The following is an 8,188-nucleotide window of genomic DNA, read 5'->3' as shown; positions in this document are numbered from 1 at the left end:
AATTTAGCACAAGTTTGAGTGCTACTTTTGAGAAAAGTGGAACTTGGTGTTCAGAAGGGAGAAAGGTAACAAATAGGTAGAGTTTCCCAAAGAACTTTGGGGATGTAGGTGGGAGTTAAACAGGGCCCTGAGTTAGAAACAGAATTTGCATTGACAGGAAAAAAATTGAATGTGAAGGGAACCTTGAGAGACAGAATAGAGAATGGGGTAAAGACTAATGAAATAACACATATTCTGTTCCCAGTAGTGTCAGAGAACAGCTTCAAATTGTCTGCAAGCTCTCCATGATTCTGGAATGCCTTCCCCTTCTTCATCCCCCTTCTTCCATTTGCATGTTCTTGGAGTGCAACATGGGAAAACTGAATTTAGGTCCTGAACACAGATTTGCTACCTAGAGGTTAATGGGGAAAACTCTGATGTTTTGTAAGAAATACTGAAATGTCCTTGACGTCATACAGGTAGGTGACAACCAAACTTATTACATACTTATTACCACTTACCCATGAGGTATTCCTATATAAGGTCACATACTCAAGTACACACTTCTTTTCCTTGTGGATCTTTATCAGTCCCACATCTTGTCAGCAACCCTGCTTAACTCCCTCAACTTCCTAAAATGTTTTTTTTCCCCGTAGGTTTGACTGCACATCAGTTGTGTAATGAAAAATCAGTAGACCTATGAGGCATTCCATTTGGGATTAGTGTGTACTTTGTAGGAATTTGTCTTTTTGAAGATCATCTTCCATGCTTGTCTTCTAAGTTTTACTAGGTTGTAGTTTCCTGTGCTTCCATTTTCTGATTAGCGAAATGGAGTATCACTAGAATTCCTTCTGGCACTCACGTACTTAATGTATGAAACATACAGATATAGTTTATTGCCACATGTTAGATATATATTCATTGATGGATGATCTAAGACACTGTCGAGAGAAATATCTGTCCATTCCTTGCATTTAGTTGATAGATTGGAGAAGATGGACTGTCTTACAATTATGCTCAGATTCCTTTGGACACTGTGGCAAATAAATGGAGCATGCTTGGAAATTTCTAGGGTATAGTGGGTTGTTTACAAACAGCTGAAATTGTGCACTGATGACACTTTCAAGCTTCTTGCAAGATTTGTCTAACTCTCCTGCCCGCTGCCCCAATATTGAGGCTTGTTCGTTTTTTTTTTTTTAAGGGAAATCTGATTATTTCAGGGTTCAGTGTCTTAGTATGTTCAGGCGCGACCCTATCTGCCCTGGGGAAGAGGTAAATAAAAGTGTCAGGACACAAGGTGAACCCTCTTCTCTTTTTCCCCTCCTTAATCCAATAGAGCCTAGATTTCACAGGGTATGGTGGACAAGAGGTGGACAGTTGATGGGGTGAGGTGGGAAGAGGATGAAAGAGGGGAGAGTCTGGGCTTAAACAGCCACTGGTTTGGGAGAGAAATGGCTGGAACATATGTCTCAGGCGGGGACATAGAGTGGGCAGGTGTGCCTGGAGAGAGGTTAGCTCAGATTTGAAAGTCACCGATCATGAAATGGAGAGTGTCAGAGGAGAAATAAGCATCCTCTTTGGGTATTAGTGGGGTCTGGGAAGGTGGAATCCAGGCTTGGTGAATGGAGAGTGGGGGGGATGGGTCTAAGAAGGCAGGCGTATTTAATGGATGTTTAGAAATATTTTCCATAGCTTTAATTTTATTTTAAAGTTCTATGAATTTTAATAGAGATTTGTGTTCAGACTACCACAGTTAGGATACAGAACAATTCCTCAATTATCATTTTAAAGAAAAAATATTGTAATATTTTAAGGTAATGTAAACGTGTTCCCTTCATTTAAGAGTTGTTTGGTTTATTTTTTAACACTTCAACTGCTAAAATGCTTTTCTAGTCTGTTGACTAAGTACATAAAGTTTTTATGATCATGTTACTTAAGTTAATATGCTGTATTTCATAGACTACAATATTTCATCTTTAATATCTCGAAATTGGGAGATATGTTTGATACCATCTTATAATTCAAAGAAAACCAGTTGTGGGAAAAACAAAGCAGGATGCTGTAATAACGTGATGATGCTTGATGATGTAAGATATGACAGACTTCTGTGTCATCACTTGTTTTTGGCATCACTGATCCTAAGGCTCTTCACTAAGGATGACGATTCAGAGATGTGGGAAATGTAGACCATCCCCCTCAAGGGTTGCATAGATGCATGGAGTAAACAGACAAAGGCTCAGTGATTCTGTGATTGTGATACAGTGTGATGAGCACTGTCATAGAGCAATGGCTAATGGGGTTCAGAGGACCTAGAATACTTCCAAGATTCCCGGAGGAGATGGTCTTTGAGCTGTATCATAAAGAATGAGTAAGATGATTCACCTAAGCAGGGGAGGAGTGGGGCAAGAATGGGGAGGACAGGAGGTCCCAGAGCTAATCCCGAGCGAGCTTGCTGGTTAATGAAAATGGCGTGAAGGGGTGCCAGGGGAGTTTAGCTTGAAAGTTTTGTTTGGTACAAGGCAGATTGCTGAGGCCCTTTCATTCCATGTTCAGCATGATGTTAATCCTGAAGGAAAATGGGAGGTTCTTTTGGAAGATTTTTCTGTTGGGGATTCAGATAGGGTTTACATTTCAGAAAGATGACCCTAGAAGCAGAAGGAAGAAAATGAAGTAGAGGTTGAGGGGAACAAATCTGGAGTCAAGAGGATGTTTAATAGGTTGGAGCAGTGGAGTTCACGAGAGGTAATGAGGATTTGAACTAAGGCAGTGGCAGGAGAGGACAAGTTCTAGTGATGCTTAGAGGCTGAACTGACAGCGTGATCATGATGTGATGTTGGGGAAAGGCTGGAATTGAGGACAACTCCCAGATTTCTGGCTTGAATGGACGGTGGTGCCATTTAACCAAGAAAGAGCAGCCAGCTTGTAATGATTTGGAATAGGAATCCAAGGTAGAAATTAGGATAAAAAAGGTAGCCTACTCTTGGAAGAAACTAGGTTATAAGAGAGAACATAAGGAGTCTTCAGCAGCTGTTTTTGTTTTTGTTTTTAATTGTGAGGTTAATGCTTTAGAAAGGTCTTGTTGTTAATGTGTTTTTCTACTTGTAGAGTGGAACATTCTCATACTCTGCAATTCTTTAATTTTCTTGAAGTGGCACTTTTTGGTTTCTGTTCATGGTTTAACCACTAAAAATTCCCAGCCACAGCTTGCTGCAAGAACCTAAGTTCTACTTCTCATCATGGATTTCTTCTTGAGGCCATTATCTTTGAAGTTTGATAACATTAAAAAAAACAAAACCTCTCAACAAAACAAAAAGTTGAGAAATTGAAATACTAAAGGAATTTGGCTTGTTTACAAGAAAGTAAAAGATAATGAGAATATATAACTTTATAAGGTTAGGTTAAGTTATGTTTAATTGCAAACAACTTTGTGAAACATTTCCCCTCTTTATTGTCTTTAAAATGTGGGCTGCAAAGTATGAATGCTTGCAGGTATTGTATATTCTGGAATTGCTTTGAATTGGAGTTGGTGAGTGTTAGAACAAATAAATCCCAGGCAACTTGTGATTTAATTTTATAGGCACACATTCATAAATTGGATTTAGGCAGTAATTCCAGAAAAGCATACACAGGAGAATCATTTGCTTTGTGTTCATTCTACAAAGATTTAGTGAGTACCCATACGTTGAAGCCTTTGCTACATCCTGTGGCAGGGGAAGTAAGAGGATTTAAACATTGCCACTCATGCTTGGTAGAAGGGATATGTGCTTGTGGCATGGATAATGGGTCAGAGAAGGGAAAAGATGTTCTGATGCATGATCAGGGAAGGCTTCTTGGAAGAGGTGGCAATTGAGTTATTTGCCGAGAGATAGCTGTTCATTCTCTTTGACTAGTCTGTTTCATGTGACACTCTTTTTAAATTTTTTTTAATTTTTTAATGTTTATTTGTTTTTGAGAGAGAGAGACAGAGTGTGCGTGGTGAGGGTCAGAGAGAGAGGGAGACACAGAATCCAAAGCAGACTCCAGGCTCTGAGCTGTCAGCACAGAGCCCGACGCAGGGCTTGAACTCATGAACTGTGAGATCATGACCTAAGCCAGAGCCAGACGCTTAACCAACTGAGCCACCCAGGTTCCCCTCATGTGACACTCGTGATTCATTACCCCCTTTCTTCAAACTGTTCCCTCATTTGATTTTCCAGTGCTCTATAATCCAGTACCATTTCCTCTCACTGTGTTACCTGTCAGGATTTTTATGGTTCCTGTATCTCCTAGGTCCTCTGTTCTTTCTCTTTCCTCCTTTCTCAGAGGTACCATTTACATCTGCAGCTTTGAATACTTTGCTGGACAGATAACTCTAGACTCAGAGCTGAGCCTAAGCTGTCTCTGAACCTCCATCCTGCATTTCCTGCTGAGGCCTCCCTAGCCACTCACATTTAATTTGTCTGAATCTGAACTCTCCCCTACAATGCACACCCTCCCTCCCTCTCTTTCTTTCCCCAATGACTGCTGAGTGCCTACCATGTGCTAGGTGCTAGTTTATCCTTCTTTTGATTTCTCAGACTTGGAGTCTCAGAGTCATTTTTGTTCTGTCTCCCTTACCACTCTTGTCTAAATAAGTATTTTATTTCTGTTCATTCTTTCCAATATGTTTTAAAATATTTTTAGTTCTACTCATGCCCATTATCTGTGTGCTTGGATCACTGCAGTGGTCTTCTAAATGTGGATTGCCTTCGTCTTCATTATCAGTGTCACCATTGCTTACTGAGTGTCTACTATGTTCAGAATGTTGCTAGCATGCCATGTTCTATAGACTGGAAAAGGGAGTACTGGGGGAGAGAAAACAGACCTGGGATGATAAAGGAGCCCGTCATTAACTCCAAGGTGATAAACCAGTGGGAGAGTCAGCAGTGCAGAGTGAGATGGGAGGCAGCTGGAGGAAGTAGAATCCAAGGCTTGGGAAGATGAGCACTTAAGCATGTGGAGAAGGTTTTGGGCAAGGTGTTGAGTGGTAAACATGTGAGGGCTAGAAATCCACATGGAGTGGTAGGAGAGCTGTGAGCTGAAAAGTTAAGCTGGGAATAGACTCTGATGGGTGTAGTACGCCCATATGGGAAGTCTGGGCTTTGTCCTGTGGAAGTGAGGGTATAGGAGGGGCATGGACAGAATTGGGGAGAGTGTGATGTATGGAAAATGCTCTTGTAAAGAAAATGTGGAGGTAGTGTGTAGGCTGGCTTTGAAGGGAGGGAATTAGGAGACCTCACAGAAGTCTTCTGTGACAGTTTGTTCCTCTTCCTTAATTCATTCAAAACACGGGAGCTGCCAGATTAAGTTCCTGAGTCACAGTTTTGATCATACACTCTCCTGCTCAAATGACCTCGAAGATTCTCTGTGCCTTGAGTGGTTCTTTGCTGGGTTTGGGGTGGCCTTTGTAATCACACTTTAGCCCACCTCCTCCCCTTCAGGAACCGACATTTGGCTCTCATACAGATTTTCCGTTTTCTTGAACCTGCGTGGGAAATTGTGCTGTTTGAAATTTCACCAATCTTCCGCATGCTCATAATGCCTTTCATGGCCTCTCAGCCAGTAGTATTCTTACCCCTGCTCGTGAAACTTCCCTAATACTTACTGCGTGTACTGTTCATTTTTGATTAATCAACAACTGACATTTCTTTTGTAGCTGCAGAAACTGTTTAATTAGCATTCATGTTGTTGTTTGTATGTTTTTGTTTTGTTTCTTCAACAGTCTGTAACATCCTTGACCCTTTTGTAGGTGGCTACGGCCATTATATTGGTATCTACTACTGCCCCAGTTATGGTATTTTGAACATGGTAATATTTGCTGACCTTCAGTTTTGTTTTAGCTTGTCAAAACAGCCAGGCAGATTATGCAAGATTCGTGGGGCTCAGGGCAATAACACATTTGAAGGTCCCAGCTTTTATCAGGGTGGTGGGCATTGAATGAGTAGATCTAGGAAGAACTTTCGTTTCTTCTAGTCTTCTTGTCCCTTTCTATAGATGGGTTTTCAATGACCACAAGGGAGTCAGGAACATCCCCTTGACTTATGTTGGGCAGTGGGTTCCCAGCTCCCCTTACAAGGCGGTCCTGTTTTCAAAGGGAAGAATCTACTTAGATTCTTGTCTTGAGATTTTTGTCTTGATATAATTGTCCCTGAAAACCGGGATTTAATATCAACTAAGTTAAACTTTTTTGATCCCAACTATCCAGAAGTAAGTTAAAAATGGATGCTTACACTTTGCTGTTAAGTAGGTCAGAAGGTCTGCAGAGCAAAATTAGCATTATATGGATCAGAGAAATAATTGCAAGCACCTAAGTTAACAAAGACTAATGGCTGGAAAACTTTGGTCAGGGGTGTTGAAACACTTGCTTTTTAGATGAAGGTGATATATTCTGAAGATTTTAGATTAGTTTTCTTCTCACCTCCAGGGTTGGCAGGCTGGTGTGCATTAGAGGTAAGGACTAAGTGGGGAATATGGGGTGGCTTTATGCTTTTATTGAGGAACCTAGTGCACCAATTTTCCATTAACATAAGCCATATTAATTTGTAGGGGTGATAATTGGGACTGTTGGCTAGCTGATTCTTCCCTGTGTGCTGCTATGCAAAGAAAGGGACAAAAATGAAAAATACAAGCAAGAGAACTGAGAGAATGTTCGAAAGAGCAAACAGTTGTAAGTTCTTTTAGCTGCAACAGAGGCACTTATGTGGAAACAGCTGACCTGCTAATTAGAAAACATCCTTGCCTATTCATTAAATTAATTATCCTAAGGAATTCTGCTAGGCAACACTTCGTCTAGTTCTAATTATTATGTGCCCTTGAAAGCAATAAACTGCACTTTTAGAATAAAATTTTATAATTTAGACATCTACATGGCTTACTCAGACACTTCCTGTAATTAGAGTAGGATAGTAATGAGGGGTTACATTTTGGTTTTTATTAAAAAGGCTTATCCACCTCTTCATAGGGAGAGTATAATGAATTATTAAATAATGTATGTTTAGATTTGAGAACTCCTTGGAGATCATTATTGTTCAAATATGAGAGGTTTTTAAGGTTATCTTTTTGGATTACTTTGGATCTTTATTTTTTTGAATGAACGTCATATTATGATTAAAGATAGTAGTAAAACTTTTCTGTCATAAACTGACATTATGTTCAAGTAAGAATAAGGTGAATTATCATTCATGCAGCCACATTATCCTGTTTTCCCCACTTTATCCTGCAGAGCGTTTTCTAACCTTAATCAGAACTCTGTAAGAAGTGTAGGAAAAGAACACCTACTGTATACCCCCAGTGGTCTGCCCATGAGAGCAATTCTGTGAAAGGTGAGCTGATCTAAAACAATGAGCTGGTGTTATTGAGGAGAACTTGGCTGGCTTTTGACCAGTGTTTGGATTGGGCCATATATGTTTCAGTCTTAGGAGTGTATGCTTCAGAGGTCAGTGCCTGGGTCCAAAGCTTCCATCTAGCACTGTGATCTGGGCATTCTCCAACTGGCTGACCTTGGACAAGTTACTTAAAGCTCTGTGCTTCAGTTTTCTTATCTGTAAATGGGGCTAACATTAGCTCCCACCTCCAAGGGTTGTTGTGAGGATTAAATGAGTCCCTTCATGTAAAGTGCTCTTACATAGTAAGGGCTTTATTCACTTATCCATCCATCCATCCATCCATCCATCCATTACTTATTCATTCCACTCCTATTTATTGTGCACTTACTGTGTGCTGGGCCCTGCTGTGGAGACTGGTGTTAGGGGTACAGGAGTCAAACAGATGAGGTCCCTGTCCTATTGGAACCTAAGTTCTAGGGGGAAGAGACACACTATAAATAACTAAAATTAACAAGTTCAGGTACTAAGTGTTAAAAAGACAATAGCTAGGGAAATAGAGAGTGACTGGGTTGTAAGGAGAGAGGTCATTGTTAACTAGGGTGGGTAGAAATGGCTTTTGAGGAGGTGATAGTTAAGCTGAGGCCTGAGTGATGAGATAAACATCAGCTTTGATTAAAATAAAAAAGTTTTCTTTTGTGTTGGTGGCTGTTTCCATATTCTTATTTTAAAATTTCTTAACATCAATATAAAATCCTTTGTAGCAGGACACCACTAGGAGACCTTGAGCCCCTCCTAGTAGCACATGACTGTGTTCAAACCAGTCATTGTCAACATCTTGGAGCTCATTGTCTCCAAACTTCATCTTG

This window comes from Panthera tigris, chromosome C2 (assembly GCF_018350195.1).
Source record: "Panthera tigris isolate Pti1 chromosome C2, P.tigris_Pti1_mat1.1, whole genome shotgun sequence".
NCBI lineage: Eukaryota > Metazoa > Chordata > Mammalia > Carnivora > Felidae > Panthera > Panthera tigris.
The sequence above is the reverse complement of the archived record's forward strand: the minus strand, read 5'-3'. Positions refer to the sequence as shown.